Source organism: Rattus norvegicus, chromosome 16 (assembly GCF_021556685.1).
Source record: "Rattus norvegicus strain SHRSP/BbbUtx chromosome 16, alternate assembly SHRSP_T2T, whole genome shotgun sequence".
Classification (NCBI taxonomy): domain Eukaryota; kingdom Metazoa; phylum Chordata; class Mammalia; order Rodentia; family Muridae; genus Rattus; species Rattus norvegicus.
Window position 1 is genome coordinate 33125849 of NC_141549.1, and position 19952 is coordinate 33145800.

Below are 19952 nucleotides of genomic sequence, written 5' to 3' on the forward strand. Positions count from 1 at the left end.
AATGAGTCTTTGAAACAGATACTTGCAAAGCTATCTGCTATGATTCTGCATTTCCAATACATTAATAGATTTAGCATTTGCACTGGGTCGAGCTATGCATTCTCTGCAGAGTCACTTTGACTAGTGATCTTGTGTTTCTCCCCATTTCTTATGGATATCTTATATTCTGGCACGATATGTCAGATATGTCAGCAGTTAGCCCTGCATATCTAATACATTAAGTGAAAGGGGAATCCCTATAAAGACACTGATGTAGGGTTCACAGTTCAATGAAAGGTTTCAGGCTGAAAAGTTTGTCCAATTTAACTTGAGAACTCATGTCTGCAGCAGAAAATTGATTCACAGAAGTCTTAGGAACTTGAATTTATTCTGTAAACACTAGCAAAAGCTAAATGCAGAGGTTAGTCCAGTCAAAAAATGATTTGGTAGAAATCTTCTCCAAGTTATTCCTATAGGTTGAACTTGTGTTCTGACACCTGACAGCCCAGGGGAGCCAGTATTGTTTCAACCTTGATTGCCAAAATGGGACAACTAATCCAGAGAAGTGAGCCAAGCTACATGCATATCCTAGAGCTGGTGCAAGTTCATTGACTGTAAAGTTCTCACACATTTGGCATTAGCTTATTGTCTAGTGAAGGTTTTATTGCTGTGAAGAGACAACATGAACATGGCAACTCAACTCTTATAAAGGAAAATGTTTAATTGGTGTGGCTTACAATTTCAGAGGTGTAGTCCTTTATTGTCATGGTGTGAAACAGTGTCTTGCAGGCAGACAGGAGCTGAGAGTTTTATATTGTTATCTACAAGCAGCAGAAGATTGTGGGCCGCATTGGAATTAGTTTGAGTATATGTAATAACTCAAAGTCTACCTCCACAATGACATACTTCCTCTAAAAGGCCATGCCTAATCCAACAAGGCCACGCCTACTCCAAGTCTACACCTACTCCAACAAGATCACACCTACTCCAACAAGGCCAAATGTACTTCAACAAGGCCACATGTACTTCAACAAGGCCACACCTACTCCAACAAGGCCACCCCCTATGAGAACAAGACTCAAACACATGAATCTATGGGACCATAATTATCCAAACCATCACCCCCATGTTCCTCATCGCTATGCAGCCTACCTGTACAGTGACCAATGTTACTCTTCTAAATCAACACATCTATCACATAAATATTGATGAATGATAATTTAATTGTAGATATACATTGTGAACTGTACATGTATTCATGTTTCTATACTTAGAATTCAGAAAGCTAGAGTTTACATATACACATGGGGACAAAGAAAGGGGCAGAGATAATAGAAAAGAAGAAACTAACAATATGTCAGCTTCCTTTTCCTCTGCTGTTGGCTAAGGTGTATATCATCTTTGACTTTTCAAAAAAACAAAATTTAATAATATATATCTTAAGCCAAAAGATGGCAACAAAAGATGGGCTGACAAACAACCTTCTGGGGAATTTTGTTATTATACACCTTCATTATTAATGTGTTATTCAACCCTAAGTGAACACTGATTTAATTTTCACCTTTAAAACTGTTGCTAAATGAGTAGGCAGAAGTCTTGTTATTATTTTCTTTAACTATTTTATTTTTGATGAATGGAAGTTTAAAATTCTTAAACTTAATTCTTAAACTTTTTTGAGTTTTTAAATTTTTTTACATTAACTCATTTTATGAATTTTACTAATTCTTAGTAATGTTATTATTGCTTCAATTTTTTTCTAATTTCTTTTTATCAACTAGGCCTCAGTTTATAGATGTTTTCTTTTATTCTGTAAAATCTGCTGTATCATTTTATTTCTTTATTCACATATAAGATTAGAACAATCATTTGCAGTTCAAGACTAAATATCCTTATTTCTCATAATTTTTTCTAAGTTTCTTTATGTGATTTACTTTCATAACCTTATCTAAAAGCTCTAAACAGAAAGAAAATCTACAGAAACTAACCATTGATTTTAATAGGTCAGCCAGCAAGGAGCTATTTTATTCATTCAAAATACTTTAAGAAAATGATATCTCAGGTAAGTCTGAGCTCTTAAGCAATATCAAGAAGTAATGTGGTTCTTACGATGTGAGCAGCTTACAGACCCAGCGTAAGTTGATCTTTTAAAGCAGAGGAACTCCGTAGATATGAAACTGGATTTATTACAACCATATCTTTGAACAAGTGCTTGCATTCTTTGGCTTATCTCTTTCATTACTAAAATGCATTACTCAGCTTATCACTGCTGTTAGATAGTATGCAGTCCAACAGGAAATAGAAAAGCACATTGAGTTATTTGCAAGAATACAGAGAAGATGCACAAGTGTATTATAAAATATGAAGAAACTCACTTTGAAATTCAAGTACAACAGTGTCATTCAAAAATGCTTCAAACACCTTTGAATTAAGCTTTATTTTAACTTTATTCCAGGCAGATATGGAACTTAGTCATGCTATTGCTAATTTCTAAATATCATACAGATAACTGTCACTTCATATAAAATTTGTAATAGAGGTTCATATTCACCTTTCCTCTCTCTTTTATGACCACCCCTCATTTGTTTAACCTTCACAAGGCTCCGGATCACATTGTGACTGCCTTTTTCAAAATTATAAATACATTTTATCTGGTAAAAGCAGATGTCAGAGCTAGATTCAGTAATTATCACATAAAATGCAGCCATACATATGTATGACTTTATCAGGTAATACCAGGTACTGGATATTTATCCCTGAAGCCACAGTGATTGCATATTGTAAATTTATGACTTCATGGAATCCACTATGCTGAATGCTCCCAGCATTCTAAAGTAGGGAAAAAATCCTATCTCTCTCTTTTTCCTAAGATTATGACACATTTAAATATAAGTGTGTGCACAAATCCAGGTGGATAACATTGCTCCATGAAACAGAAGTTACTGGCAATAGCATACTGGCATAGGAGTTTAAATACACCATGTATTTTTCAATGTGGAACAATATTTATAAAATTTATATAAAGTCAGTTATGCTTTCTTTAAACTTACAAAGAGGAGCAAACCCTTTTCTCCTTTAAAAAGTTGCCTCTGTATTACAATATTTTATCTGGGGATGTGCTTGATAAGGCATTATTGTTCTTTGACTATAGCATGGAGCTCAGAAACATAAGGACAAATCATTTGCCAACTCTGAAATACTTGCTTTGACTGTCTATGTAAATTTCAAGGTAGTTACAGCTGACAAGATGTGTTTCCTTTTCCCTTCTGTCCTCAAAACACTGACTCTTTTGAGTTAATATGCAATTTCATTGAGTAATCTAAACAGATTAGAGACCAAAGTGAACATTCCTTTCCTACTTCTCTTTAAACAGTGAATGTCCCAGAGTTCATTTTTGAATTCCTGATCATTTATACTCATTTTCCACAATTAACAGTAACACTGAAATTTATTAAAAGCACTTAATCTGAGGACTCACATATTAATACCTCCCTAACCTAACCATGTGACCTAGATCACTAATCCTCATTCAATTTCCCTAAATCAGCTTCTACCTTTCTTTTTTTTTTTTTTTTTTTTATTAACTTGAGTATTTCTTATATACATTTCGAGTGTTATTCCCTTTCCCGGTTTCCGGGCAAACATCCCCCTCCCCCCTCCCCTTCCTTATGGGTGTTCCCCTCCCAACCCTCCCCCCATTGCCGCCCTCCCCCCATAGACTAGTTCACTGTGGGTTCAGTCTTAGCAGGACCCAGGGCTTCCCCTTCCACTGGTGCTCTTACTAGGATATTCATTGCTACCTATGGGGTCAGAGTCCAGGGTCAGTCCATGTATAGTCTTTAGGTAGTGGCTTAGTCCCTGGAAGCTCTGGTTGCTTGGCATTGTTGTACTTTTGGGGTCTCGAGCCCCTTCAAGCTCTTCCAGTTCTTTCTCTGATTCCTTCAATAGGGGACCTATTCTCAGTTCAGTGGTTTGCTGCTGGCATTCGCCTCTATATTTGCTGTATTCTGGCTGTGTCTCTCAGGAGCGATCTACATCCGGCTCCTGTCGGTCTGCACTTCTTTGCTTCATCCATCTTGTCTAATTGGGTGGCTGTATATGTATGGGCCACATGTGGGGCAGGCTCTGAATGGGTGTTCCTTCAGTCTCTGTTTTAATCTTTGCCTCTCCCTTCCCTGCCAAGGGTATTCTTTTTCCTCATTTAAAGAAGGAGTGAAGCATTCACATTTTGATCATCCGTCTTGAGTTTCGTTTGTTCTAGGGATCTAGGGTAATTCAAGCATTTGGGCTAATAGCCACTTATCAATGAGTGCATACCATGTATGTCTTTCTGTGATTGTGTTAGCTCACTCAGGATGATATTTTCCAGTTCCAACCATTTGCCTACGAATTTCATAAACTCGTTGTTTTTGATAGCTGAGTAATATTCCATTGTGTAGATGTACCACATTTTCTGTATCCATTCCTCTGTTGAAGGGCATCTGGGTTCTTTCCAGCTTCTGGCTATTATAAATAAGGCTGCGATGAACATAGTGGAGCACGTGTCTCTTTTATATGTTGAGGCATCTTTTGGGTATATGCCTTTCAAGTTCCTGTGTTCCTCTGAGTCTCTGAAGTACCCTGGAAGCTATTAACCTGGCATCCCCATACCTACCAGGCATCTACATTTTACTTAAAGTTTTTATTTTTGTTTGAGAATTTCATATATGAGTCCTGTATTTACATCATTTCCACCCCTGCCTGGAAACCCTCCATCTTTCCCCATATCCTATCTACCTTTCTCCCTCACTCTCCAATTCAACTTCCTCTTATTATAGCCTACTGATTCTACGGAACGTTGTTCATGTGTTTAGGCCTGACCATTTGGGGTTGGATAAACTATCAGAATAAGGAAAAGTTATTCTCCCTCTCATATTAAGTATTGATTGACTATAGTTCTTCATGTAGAGGTGATGCCTTGTGAAATTTTCCCCTCCATGTTGTGCTGCTAAATAGTCTAGAAGTCATGCCTATTATTACAAATTTACCCAATTACAACTCATTGTGGAGAGGTTATGAATTTGACAGAAGAAATTACTTCAATTTTCCTAAACTAATATAATTTTTGTGTCCTAAATATTTATGCTTATATCCATAAATAAGTGTAGATCTCATCCTTCTTGCAGAAGCTTCTTTTAGCAACATTAACTATGAATAGGATCTACAATTGGTCAAATGCTGAAAGTAAGTGACCTTGTGATACCTCAAAAGATGCATGTGTAATTCAAGCCCTACACTTAAGTCTCAGAAAACCATAAAGAATGGATTGAAAGATTGTATAGTCTAGAAGCCCATAATGCATTCTTTGAGACACAGCAATAAAGACATGAGAGGAAATAGCACCCATGAAATCTCAACATGGCTGGTTGGACAATACCTTACTAATGAAAATATCATGTGTCATACCTAAGAGACATCTTAAAGACAGCATGATCAAAGTCTTATTCTTGCTTATTTCCTAATATTCTTCATTTGTTAGAAGAAACAATGAGCATGTTCATCATTGACATACCACAAAAATCACATTCACAAATGTCATTACTGCATGCTACTACTTTAAGAAAAAGAATGTTTTCTTTTGGCCAGCACTGGTGATGCATAACTTTTATCCAAGCACTTTGGAGCCAGAGGCAGATGGATCTCTGAGTTCATGACCAGCCTGGTCTACAGAGTGCAATCTAGGAAACCAGAGCTACATGGAGAAGTCCTGTCTCAAGCATAACAAAACAAAAATAAGTGAATAAATAAATTCTCCTTCTCATCCCTCTCTTTCCTGTATAAGACTATTCCAACTTTCCAGATGGTCAAGCCAAAACATGTGGAAATGTTCCTCACTGCCTTTGTTTTTTAATACCTCACTTTATGCAGTCTACTAGGAAACTATCAGCTCTACTTTCTATTAACAAAATGTATGTTTCAGATTTTATGAAATTTTAGATCATCTAAATTTAGATGGATCCATTCATAATAAAATTCAATTTTTGATAATAAAAATAGGCTTAAATATGAACATTTATTTGCAATAGAAAATGCAATTACAATATAATTTCAGATGGATGAAAATACTAGAACATAAAATGAAAATTTTTAAATGGTTTTACAAGGTAATTACTTGAAACCACATAGTAACAGATTTTATTAACGTTTTGGCTTTATGTTTAGTGACGAAATTTATTCTAAGATGATTTTACTAATTTAAGAAGATTAAAATGCATTCTTCCTTAGGATTGAGAGAAAGGTTAGAATAACTTTAGGCTTAAAACAAAAGTTCTGAAAATTGAATTTCCTAACCTAGTGTTGGCCAGGAGTCATGAAGACAAAGATGACTAGATTGCATACCCTGTGTGAATATCCTTGGAGTCTGTAATAATTTTCAAATACTTTTGTATGTCACATTTAAGCTTTCGGCATCTCAATTTCCAAGTGGTGACATGTGGGGCTCCTTTGTAAACTGATGATTCTCATTAGCCACTTTGCCAATGATGCACATTTTTGGTCATGCGTGGTGAGTTTTATGTTATATTCATTAATACTTTCAAATGAAAATGATGAAATATGTGATGCACAGTTCATTTGCACTGGATTTGTTTAATGATAGCATACGTTTATGACATATGAGTAGCAAGTAGAGGCATTTTGGTAACTTCTATTTAATGACTTTTATCAACAGATATTTTTCAGCTAATAGGTTTCTGTGTGTTTGTGGTTTTGTTTGCAGTATCTTCAATTCTCTGATCTGAGAGGACTTCATTTTGGTTCATCAGAATAGAATTCTAAAGTGAAAAGTGGTCAACCCTGCAAACACATATGCAAACAACATTGCATGTTTAAAGTTAGGAATATTTATGAGTATACATGTATGCATGCAGTAACAATTAGTGAAAGAAGAATTTGAAGAAAACGTTTGTGGATACATGGGAGAGTTTAGAGGGGAGAAACAGAAGGAAGAAAGGTTATGATTTTACTACAATCTCTAACATAAAAATTTTTAAAAATTATGCACCCCACACTTGAAAACCTTTTCTCCAAAGTAGCTCCTGGCTCTACACTTTCTCATTACTTCTTTATTACCTTCTTTCCTGGCCTTTTCCACAAACATACTGTGTCCCACGGGCAGATGCATAAAACATACTCATTTTATGACACAAATCTATTCTTAAGGGAATTTGTGCAGGAGAAAGTCGCTAAAGCTAAAGCCTCACTCGCTTCATAGTACATATGCCTCTTTTTATTATATGTATCCAGGCTTGTTATCCCTCAGCTGACAGCCCAGTGCATGTCAGGATCACCTCTGCAAACAGCTTCCCTCTGGTCTTCAACTCTTTCTTCTTGCCACTGTAAAGTCCACCACTGCCCAACAAAGAAAATGATCCCATTAAAACTGAAGTTGGATCCTGTTGCTGCTGGTCTCAGCATCATGTTGCAGTTTTACTGTCTCACTCAGCATCAAAGGCAAAGTCTATGCCTATTAATTCCAAAAATAGCTGACTGCTGATTACTGCTGTGTCCTCATCCTCTAGTCCTATCAGTCAGCTCCTTCTGCTGAACACATGCGCCTTTACTCTTTTTCTCGACACCTGCCTCTGTGTCTGACTCTGCTTCCTCTGCCGGCTCTGTGCTCTGCACCTAGTGCACCTTCTATGTCTTTATTTTAAGGTCATCTTCTCACGGAGTTCCATCTACTCACTTCTCCATCCACTCTGTGGCTCTTTTTACCTTTCTTTGTTCAAATTTCTCTTTATCACACCCCTGATAGATATGCTTATAATTTTATACAAGCTGTCAATATGGTTTCACTTAAAGGTTTCTCATTAATATTCCCTATGGCTCTCAAAAATCATTTTATTTTCTCTTTTCATGACATGAAATGAAATTCCACGACAACTGTGCTTCTTTGTATTGCTGTTCATTTTCAACACAGAATGACAAAAAGTAGAGAGTAAGCTTAAATTGTCCCCTTTATTTCCAATTCACGAAAATACATTGAAAAATTACAGGAAATGTATCACAAAGACATGAACACATGGAAAGCTGATGATAAAAACACGTCTTTAAAAACATGAGACTGTGCTACCTGGGAGTCAGCTTTACATTTAAATTACTTGAATGCATAAAATGTTTTAATCTAACAATAGTAGTATCCTAACCAAACAGGATAGATTTAACTACATTTATTTCACGAGTAAAATATAAATTATTCCTAAGACTAAAGTGATACACTTTAGCCAAATTAAAAAAATTAACTATACACAGTGAGCTTTAATATGCTGTGGCATGTGCCCTCTGTATGTTTGGCCCTGAAGTTTAACATGCCAATTTATAAAAATGTAACAACAATATATATTATATTTATATTATCCATAATATGTTACAATGTATAGTATATAGTATAATGCATAATGTATAGTACAATGTAGAATATATTATAATAATGGAGAGAGTATTATATATACAGCCTGCATTTCTAAACCTCACCTTCACCAATTTATATAATGTGTTCATTTCCTAATTTTGCCTCTCAAAATCCTACTTATCTCAATCCAGATTGTCTTTCTGGAAGAGTTGTTGCAAACACAATAAATGATCCTTTCCCCTTGGAAGTTATTCCTTCATGCAGCATCACTGAGCAGATCTGTCGGATGGTTGCTGCTGTCGTCAATCTTGTTCTTAACTTTCACAAAGACATGAGCAGGTCAAAAGCTGATGGTAACAATGGCTCCTTGATGAGAAACCATGCTACCTGGGAGTTACTTTTATATTTAAATGACTTTAATGCATAAAAGTGTTTCATCTTAGACAATTAACTTGGCAATGGACAAATGGAAAGTTACAAGTCTTTGTGGCCCAAGCACCAACTTGCTTTGTAAAAGTAGCATTGTGATAAATACTACTTATAATTAATTGTGATAACAGTATCACAATTTATCTCCTGTGCTACGAAACATGTGGATCTGTCATGTAATCATCAAAATGGACTTTATTAATTTTATTAATAATGTTGGCATGTTTTATAAAGATAAAAGATATTTCAGAGATGTTACCATGGGAGCTCTAGCCCTAATTGGTATATCTACAATGCAACTCCTACCTAAGGGTCTGGGAATATAGCAGAAAAGATACTGTCTTTTAGACATTACAGAAAAGCTACACCTAAGAAATTACAACAGAATGTGTACCTGAATAGGACCTGCGCAACGACAGCACCAATTAGCATGCAAAAATGGACGAAGGCCTCATGATTTGCTAAAGAGCTATAAACAGCATATGCTGAGAGAGGGACAAGGATTTTACCAGGAAAAAGTCTATGATAGGTTATCCAACCCTGAGTGGTCAGTTCTAAGCACATGCACATATGAGCAACACGAAATAGATTCATTAGGTTGTGCTTTTGTAAGTGTGCATGTGTGTGTGTGTGTGTGTGTGTGTATTGTGAGTATAAAAATAATAATAAGGGGTCTTAAGTTTGGAAAGGAGTTGGGGTGACACATATCCACAAGCCCACAAATGCACAAATAAAGAAAAACAAAAGTTTAAGGTATTTTTTAATAGGAAATGATACTGATGGTATTATCATGCCTACTGCTACAAATACAATCGCTCTCATTCTGCTGTGTGTATAACTGATGTTAAGTAAGGGTAAATTATATATGAAATGAAAAACAGAGTAAATAAAAAAATGTTGAGGTTTGGATTAGAATGCCACTATAGGCTCATATGTTTGAATACCTGGTTATTGGTTCATCTTTCTCTGTTTCTGTCTCTGCTTTTCTCTTTGTCTCTGTCTCCTTTTCTTCTCTCTTCCTCTCTCTTTTTATCTATGTCTTCCTGTCTTTCTACCCCTCCCTTTCTCCGTGCCCCTCCCTCCTTCACCTCTGCCTGTCTCCTAACCTAAGAAACCATATCCTCCAAATAAATGCCTTCTTTCATAAACTGTCTTGGTTGAAGTGTTTTGTAACATCTGTAGAAAAGTAAACCATGAGTTGACTTTACTTTCAAAATATTACCCCTTGTTCACACAGCTATTCTACCAACTCATCCCTATCATTAATATTTATGGAGGTAAGAACAGCTCTTAGATGCATCCAGTCTTCTTGCTCTCTTATTGACATTTTTTACAAGAAAGTATTTGAAAAGAAAAAGAATTTATTTTAAAAGAAAGTATTTTGTTTGAATATATTAATTATACATACTAAACTATTCAAATATGATACCTTCATACATACACATAATGTGTTTTGATCAAACTTACTCCCTATTATACCTTCTTAGTCCCTCCCATTCCAGCTGATCCCCTTCTGTGGTGGCTTGAATATGAATAGTGCCAGGGAGTGGCACTACTATGAAGTGTGCCTTTGTTGGAGTAGGTGTGGCCTTGGAGTAGGTGTGTCACTGTGGGCTTGGGCTTTAAGACTCTTGTCCTAGCTGCCTGGAAGTCAATCTTCTCCTAGAAGCCTTCAGATGAAGATGTAGAACTCTCAGCTTCTCTTGCACTATGTCTGCCTGGATGCTGCCATGCTCCCATCTTGATGATCATGGAGTGAACCTGTAAGTGAGGAGCAAGTAAATGTTGTCTTTATAAGCATTGTCTTGGTCATGGTGTCTGTTCACAGAAGTAAAACCCTAACTAAGACAACTTCTTTCCAACTTAGTCCCCTTGTACATTTATGTCATGTGTGCATGTGCATGTGTGTATGTGTATGTGTGTGTGAGCAGGTGCAGGTGTGCATGTGTATGTGCATGTGTGTGCATCTGTGGGTCTCTAAGACCCAGTGAGTCTCATTAGGGTTGTTTATAGGATCGTTGGGCATCTTACCAATTACTAGACTTCTAAATAACATCTGTCCCCTCTATAGTTGTGCGTTAATTCTTTGGACAGAGTATGGCCTCATAAGGTCATTGATAGCAGAGAGTTGATGAACCAGTCTCTATGTAAACATTATGCAGTTCATCATAGGTGCTATGAGCTTAAGCGGGAAACAGTTGTGTCATTCTCTTGAGGTGGTGCACAATACTTGTAACCTTTCCTTCTTTCCATGTCTGCATGCATTTTTACAAAACCATTTAATTAGACCTATATTATTGATATATCTCTACTTCTATCTATCTATTGGCACACACACACACACACACACACACACACACACACACACAAACACACACACAGACACACTACAAGCCATAGTCTATACACTGTTCTTTTTCTCTTTTTCTCCATTTAAGTCTTAGGTTCATAAATGCCTATGTCCCTGATACTGGCCATCATTAGCATCTACATGCTAATCTCTTTGCTGTATCTTTAGAGAAGATCAGCAGAAACAAAGTTGCTTAAGTTCTTTCATGATCAGAATATTTCACCTGGGTACTTTGTACTTGAAAGGCATTTTTGTCTTTGACTTCCATTTTCTTTCATTACTTTTCTTGAGTGTGGTACATTTTTTTTTTTTGCTGACACCGGATTTATGTTAAAATATGATCTGGTATTTTAGTTTTAATTTTTCTTGTAAGTCATTTTATTTTTTTAACCTAGATGTCAAAAATGGAATTTCCTATCCTTTAAGGTTCAGTACTGAGTATGATTTCTCTTATGTCATTTCAGATTAACATCATTAGTATGCATAAGAATTACTTTTCCTGTTGCTGTATCAATACAGGATGAAGGCAATTCAAGGAAGGGAAGGTTTCTTTTCACTCAATTTAAAGGGACATGGGCCATCATAGTTTGAAGACAAAAGACCGAAGTTGTCAGCCATCCTGACTCCACAATCAGAAAGAAAGAAATGAATGGCAGTTCTCAGCCTGTTCTTACCTTTCCCCTTTTTATAAGGTCTGAGACTCTATCTCATGAGCGTGAGCTATGCCACTTTCAGTGGGTGGTGCCTCCTCAGTGAAACCTCTATGGAAGGAATCTTAAAGGCATGACAGGAAGTGTGTCCCAGTACATTCTAAATCCACTCACGTGGACAATAAAAATTAACCATCAAAGGGTATGTATGCAGTTTTAAATATGCTGTTTTAGCCCACTTTTAATTGCTTAGAAAACATATTGTCAATGTATTTGTTTAGATTCTGTGAGGTAGGTCTCAGGTAATCCAGATTGGCCTCAGCTCTCTAAATAGTTGATATAGTCTTGTGTCTTTTATCTTTCTGCCTGGGATTATAGGTGCATATGTAGTGCTGTAAATCAAACCTAGGCTTTAACGCCTGCTGGGCAAGCAGTCTCCAATTGAGCTGCATCACCACCCTAGGTGATGCAACTTTAATTAGCTTATCTAATATTTTATCTGATTCTTTGCTTTGATTTTTCTCTTCATGGATCTATATAATTTTAACTTTCAAATTTAATTCTTTTGTCAAAATTATTGAACATCATATTTACCTTGGTTATTAATTCTCAAATGTAATATTTTGAATGAATTAACTGTTGTATTTATTTCTTATTTTGTTTCTGTTAGTCTTCTTTTGGCAATGATTTGTTTATTTTAAATTTATGAATGTTTATAGCAGTGTTTTCCTACTGTGCTGCCTCTCCTTTTTGTAGAGGAATAAGCTGTGTTGTTCAATGTGGGTTTTGTACATGTACTCTGTAGCATGACTCCACTGATATTTTCATTCTATTCCTGTTCTTAGAGATCAAAAATATTTATAGTCCTATCCTTCGCCACATTTTATGAGTCCCTTTTACCCTAAGTTGAATATTTATCATAGTGGAACGCTAACGCTTACTCCATCATCAGCAATTTATCCTTACTGTACAAATGACACAATAAGATATTCCTGGTTATTAAAATGTGCACTCTAATATGGAATAGACATACTCAGCCATTAAGACTTTGACACTGTGACCACTGTGAAGTAATTTAATAAGGATTTACTTGAAAGCAAGTGCTAAGGTAGTATGACAGTTCAATGGATATGACCCACATGACTGTAGTTGCTTACTGCATGGATAGCGCATACACCACAGACACAATAGAAATTATAATGATCTACATACTTAGTGGGATATCGCTGGTTACTATGACTATATAATAATACACAACTGAAAATGGATGCACTGTTAATTTATTAAATGTTTCACTGAATGGGTCAGACTTCAGCTAACTAGGGTAACTGGGGTAACTTGGGTAGCTTGGACAAGCACTCGTCAGAATTTTGGTGATTTTGGTTAATACTCATTACACTGTAATATTAATTCTGAGAGCTCTCTCTGGAGTGCCATTCTCTTACTAGTTTCTATAGAACAAACATTTTAGTTTACCTGGCCTTATCGATTTTTTTAAGAAATAAGTTTCTTTATAATTCATAATTTATGAACCATAATTTAATCAGTTTATACCTGATCATAATTTAACTGTGTGCCTTGTTGACTTATCCAAAAGACTACATACATAAATACATACATAATGTTAAGTGCTGAGAGTGTAATTTTCTTTGTTTGGTTAATGTTTTTTGTTTGTTATTTGGTGAGGATGCTTCATTTATTTCTTCAGACAAGGCTTCCTGTATCTCGGCCTTTTCTTGACATTGTTATGTACCTGAAAATTGCCCCAAACTCTGAATTCTACTGCCAGCATGACTAGAACGATGAAAATATAGGCATCACTGCTTCAATCACTCTTAAATAGACCAAGGAAATTATCTATTTATCTATTTTTTATCTTTCTTGAAAAATCTATATTCAGTACTTTCAAAGATCCTGAGAGACTTCTCGGCCTATGGAATTACATTCCAGAGTATTAAAAAAATGCAAGGTATCTTATTTTGCTTTCCAACTAACAAGGATATGCTAATAAGAGATCTGAAGGGGAAATAAGAGAATTTGATGGGTTCAAAGTAGAGGGGGAATGGAATAAGTAGCAGAGAAGAAAGGAAGAAGATAAAACTGCAAAGGTGCCTAAAATATCAAAAGAACTCATTCAATTAAGTATCTACCTTAAAACACCTGCAGTACATGTATACAAGACTATAAATACATATAAACAGTTAAAATAAAATTTTCTCATCTGCCCAGATAACAAACCTCGAAACACCAGGCTAAGAATCTTTCTTTCTAATTGCTGGTCACTGTTTACCAAGAGATTCCCCAAACATTAGAGACCATGGCATTGTCTTGGTTCTTCCCCTAGTGGCAGAAGCTAAAAGAAGGGGCTAAATACACCAGACACAGGGCCCACAGATTCCCAGACTGCACTAACCTTTATATCTAACTTTCATGGTTCTAGAAGGTACCTCTCAAGCTTCCAATGGAGGGAAGAAACTAGCAGTCCTATCTAGTTATGAAGTCTATAAATGATAACAAAGACCAACACGGAACTATAATCTCTAAGGGTGTGGTAGTGGTACCTACCGTCTCTTGGTAGTAAATAACAGCACTGAAGACTCACTCAAGTAGACAACAAGAGGCCACCCATGCCTAGTACTAGAAACTTAGTCAACTACCTGGGGCTAGTGAGAGCATGAGTCGTAGAGGAGAGCCAATAACTGCTATATTATTAAATCAGCATAGTTGCCCAAAACCCTCTAAATATTTGTTCTTGTACATACAGATAAGTGCACTTCTTCCTATCATAAATGAAACTTCTCACTGAAAAAAATAGAGACCATTACAAAGAAATTGCAATTGAAAAAAAAATGCGGAGTGATGGAGCCCAGTCCTACTGGCACATCCACAATGCAATTCTTGTAAGTAAGGCCCAGGAATGATTCCAGAAGGGCCAGCAGAAAAAAATTGTAAGAGACATAGAAACGAGAACTCAGCATTCAGATTGTATCTTCTAGAAATGCAGGAGCTATAGAATAAAGTCTCAACAAAATGGCTCTATAAACATGGCGTGACCAAAGTAAACACTAATTGACATTCTAAAATTGATAGGGAAAAGCTTAGGAGAACTCAAGCCTATGGAATGGATTTCATGTGACCAAGGAGTCTTAAGTGCCAGTGACATAGTCTCCCTTGGGGAAGAGCACATTAATTGGTTATCTAATACCAAATGGTCAGCCTTGAAAGCATGGGATGCAAGTAATAGTGTACATACTAAGCAGGCTACATTTTAATATTTATATTCATATATATTTAAATATATGATTTTGTGTATTTGTATGTTTGTGTGTTTAAAGGGTTTGAAGAGAAGAAAAGAGAGTGGGGAATAATATAATTATAATCTTAAAAATATTTGTCATCATATTTAAAAATAGTACTGAATAGGAAATATAATTGTAATCTCCCTGCTCTAAAGTATGTTGTCATTCCACATAAATATGGATGAAATTATACATAAATATGAATGAGGGGACAGAGAAAAAAGAGAGTGGGACTGAAGAGAAAGAAAAGTTCGAGTGGGAGAGACAGGCATAAAGAATAAATCACAGTAGGTTTGTATATGCTGAAATTACTTCTTTAAGGGAGAATAGACATTTTCCTGTCAGAGATTTTAAGATAGACAACATGAAAAATGAATCAAAAAACTTCTTTTTAGTGTAATTTCTGGTTAGGTGTTAGTATGAGAATGAGATGGAATAGATCCTCTTGAAATACGATATAACCTTATAGATTTGAGATGTTACGATAATGGCAAGCGACCAGCAGTTATCATCTTAAGGAGAATGAACAAAACTATATTACTTTCAAGCACACTATAAAAATATAATAATTTATTTCTGAAAGGATGTTTCAAGAAAAGAAAAGACACAGGTGTGAATGGATACAATCAGTTGCACAACTTAAATGAATGTAGCAAATAATTTAAATAATTATAATAATAATATTATATAATAATAATTTAAATGTTCCACAACATTTTATTATTTAAACATCATCTAGACCCAGAGGCACATGAGTTATGTCAACTCAAGCAGAGTTCACATTTCAATCACACAAAAAGTATATCATAGAGTAGATAATTTGCAAAATCATTTTTCTTTTGCTTATTGGGAAAAAAGATTGGCGAGATGATTTTGTACTGCTTGATTTTGATTTCCCCTAAGCTGATTATATGGTCAATTATTATCTAAGTGACAAAAACTTTTGGGATAATACCAATTACCAAATATCAGAAAATTAAAGTACTATGAAATTATTTATACAAGCAAAATAATTTAATGCTGTATATGTATTAATGGGGCAGCATTACTAAAACCTATGGAAGCAGAATTGCTAGAGAAAATATTTAGTAAGAATTTATTACTTTAGTAACAGATAAACTTATATTTTTCCAATAAGATTCTTTGGCAGGAATAGTTAGCTAAGTACTAGTACTCAAATGTGTTTATATTTTAAGCATTAGAAGGAAAATGTCTTGTGAAAATTGATGAGTAAATTTCCTATTCTCATATATAAAAAGATTACTTCTAAGAATCATCCTGTGTCATTATTAGTATATTATAACAATTTCATGTTTGTATGTATGTATGTGTGAATAAATGGTGAGTATGCATGTGTGGGTATGCACATATGCAGCTCTGTGCCTATGTTCACATGTGTGAATTCTACAGGAGCGCATCAGGTAGCTTCCTCTATTGATCTCCATCTTATTGTCTTGAAAGACAGTATTTCAATAAAACTACTGCTCACTGTTTTATGTCAGCTGGCTTACCAAAAAGCATCTAGATTTTACTGATTCTGCGCTAATGGTGGAGTTTCAAGCTGCTATGGCCAATTCTGGCTTTTGTACATGGGTGCTAGAAATCCAAACATGGGTCCTTGTGTTTGCACAACTGATACTGTTACCTACAGAGCTATTTTCCATCATTTAGATCATGGATCTTTAGCATCAGTGAATTTTCTGAGAATACAAAGTGAGAGATAATAAATTAGTCTTAGATTAGTCTTAGATAAATTAGGGCCTAATTAATATTTGATGCCATAAAACATCAATTAATCATAAATCAATCCACAACCTAAATGATCCAGAAAGCTAAGTTTCTAAAACAGCCAGATATTTTTTAGAAAGAAATGTATCCATATCTTTGGCTTTTCCAGTTTTCTCTGAGGGTAAGTGCCATGAGCAAATAATAAATATGTATTTGTAAAAGTACATTAGAATCACTCGCAAAAGTTACTTCATGATAATGTGCAAATGAAATTATAAAGTCAATTATCTCGTTTCTTTGTACTTTTAAAAAGCCTGGTATCGGGGACAACAATGTTTCTTGATGGTTGATGGTTGCTGTAAAGACATAACTGACCAAGACGTTGACAATAAATGACAGGTGAGTGCCCACCCCTAAGAAAATGAACTTTAGGAACACTGTGGAAGAAAGGAAAGATGTATTGGAAGATGGGAAGGATTGCTGTGATGCTCAGCCTTCTGGACTTGACATAGCTGCTTACCATGAATTCACAGTAGCTTTCTACCCTCAGAAGCCATGCATAAAACCAGGATGCCCAGCCACATTTCTTCATAAAGCCCCATTCCTAGTCTCTTTATGACTGGTAGAGGCAGGAGGTGATATTTCTCGGTGCTGGAGCCACTGGTATGGTGCCCATGCTCAAGTAAATACCTGTCACCCATGTTCACTCAGGCAGCCATAATTAAATATAGCAGGACATGGAGGCATGAAGATTCTAATAGAAAGAGGTTGGTGGGAACCCCAGGTTATGGAGTTAGAAGACATAATGGGGGAAGTGTATAATCATATATATATATATATATATATATATATATATATATATATATATAATAGTCAAGGAATAAAGAAAAATATTTCTAAATATTTGAATGCAGTCTGAAAGTATACAAGGAGTTCTATAAAGAGATATAAATATAAATACATAGTTTTGTGTATTTAACCTTTTATACTCATCCTCAAGCCTTCTAACCACCATTCATATATTTATTGACTAATTCATCCACATTCATTGTTTTCAAACTGAAGTTTAAAGTTGACACTGTGTTTCTGCCAATATTTAGGTTGAAAGACTTAATACTTTTCATTTCCTCTGTGAGAGTTGCAGTTTACATCAAGAATGTAAATATGACATTTATCTATTTTTATACAAGCGTTACCGATAATTGTTCCTTTTGTATAAAGTAAAACAAATCTTCTTGTCACTATATTGCATACAGGATCTTTCAGCACAGACTCTAATATTAGCTTGTCAAAATGCAGGAGGCATATTACTTCAGTGGTGAATGTTAGGAACTTGGAGCTGGAAGGATTTTAAGGATCATCTGTCTAAATCCTTCATTTTACTAATGAGGTCCCAAAGTCCAGACAAAGCAATTTATTTTCACAAGGTCAGTCCTGAGTCCATGAAAGTTTAAGACTACAAAACTCTATGTCTCGCTCAATTGTTTGCTGTCATTGCATAGAGGTCATAGTGTTCCCTATCCCTGATTCCAACAAGGACTTCCTTACCATCATTACTTCTCCAAATGAGTGACTTACCACCATCCTGATAAAAATATAAGACTCCAGGGTATAAGTGTAAACGTTTACATAGAACTCCAACTTAATTGCTAGTTCTAAATCCTACAAATCTTTAAGTACACTGTAGGTATCTACCCTAGTCAGAGACACATCAAGCCTTACATGCAAAGCTTGATGGTGATAGTACAGTGTATAGCACTCGAATGCCCAGAACCTAGAGCAGAGTACTCCTCTTTATCCAACTCTTATTAAATAACCTATGTGACATTTATGAAGAGTACTATCATGACAAAAAATATATCCAACAAGGCTAAAAGTGCAGTGGGAAAAAATTAAAATACCAGTTTTAAACTTACAAAAAAAATGGTTCAAGGATCCAGGGAGATAGGTCAGTATATAAAGCACTAGGAACATAGAGGTGAGAACTGGTGTTTCCATACCTAGAATCTTCCAAGCCCAGTAGCTATGGTTGCATACCTGTACTTTCAGTATTTCAGATACAGAAGCAGGGCAATCCTGGGAGGAAAAAAATTGCTAACTAAACTGGTAAGTTCTTGTCCTAGTGAGAAATGCAGTGGAATCTCGAATGGCCAAAAAACACTTGAAATAGTCAACATCTTAGTCACCAGCAAAATGCAACTCCAACCAATCCTGAGATTCCACATTGCACAAATCAGGATGGCTAAGACCCTGGGCATAACCCAAAAGATGCTGCATTATACTACAAGGACATGTGCACCACTATTTTCCCAGCAACCATATGTGTAATAGCCAGAAGCTGGAAATCACCCAGATGTCCCTCAACTGAAGAATTAAGAATGTGGTTTAGTAGCCAATACTATTTGGCTACTAAAAACAAGGACATCATGAATTTGGCAGGCAAATAGATGGAACTAGAAAATATTATCATGAGTAAGGTAATTCAGACTGAAAATAACATCCATAGTATGTATTCACTGGTGAGCGGATATTAGCCAAAAAGTTCAGAATACCAATGATACAACCCACATATCATAAGAAGTTTAACAAGAAGGAAGGCTCAAATAAGGATGCTTCAGTCCCAACTTAGCAGAGGGAACAAAATAATCACAGGAGACATAGTCTGGGAGGGACCTGTGTGCCAGAAGAGATGGGGAGAAGAAAAGGGGGGAAGGATCAGGTTGAGGAGGAACAAGAGAGAAGCCCAGAGGACCAGGATGATGAATGGAAATATGCAGCTTCTGGGCGTGGTGGCTGGGGAGACACTCTAGACAGTCACAGAGATCTGGTATATGAGAGACTCCTAGGAGTTCAGTGACCAGCCAAACTTGGAATCTACCTCATGGGTGGGTATCGAAGCCTGACACTATTACTGGTTCTATGTAGTGCTAACAGACAAAAGCCTATTAGGGCTCTCCTCTAAGGAGCTGTACCAACAATGACTAAGACAGATGTAAATACTTTCAAGCAAACTTTAGAGCGAGGTAAGGACCACTGTGGAAGAGTTAGGAGGAGGATTAAAGGAGCTTAAGGGGATGGCAACCCAATAGACAGACCAACAATTCAACTAACTCAGACCCCTGGGGGCT

General features: G+C 35.9%; 1 protein-coding gene and 1 long non-coding RNA gene across 1 annotated transcript in view; both read left to right on the top strand.

Moving 5' to 3' along the window:
• The window catches only part of Erich1 (glutamate-rich 1), a gene marked incomplete at its 5' end in the record, with an annotated part of 52793804 nt that overhangs the window by 2255289 nt on the left and 50518563 nt on the right, over positions 1-19952 (top strand).
• Positions 10416-19952, top strand: part of LOC148000514 (uncharacterized) — a 43489-nt gene continuing 33952 nt past the window's right edge. The window contains exons 1-3 of the long non-coding RNA XR_015640494.1: positions 10416-10560; positions 11612-11999; positions 17138-17223. This is a non-coding gene — a long non-coding RNA (uncharacterized LOC148000514). The remainder of the gene's footprint in view (positions 10561-11611; positions 12000-17137; positions 17224-19952) is intronic.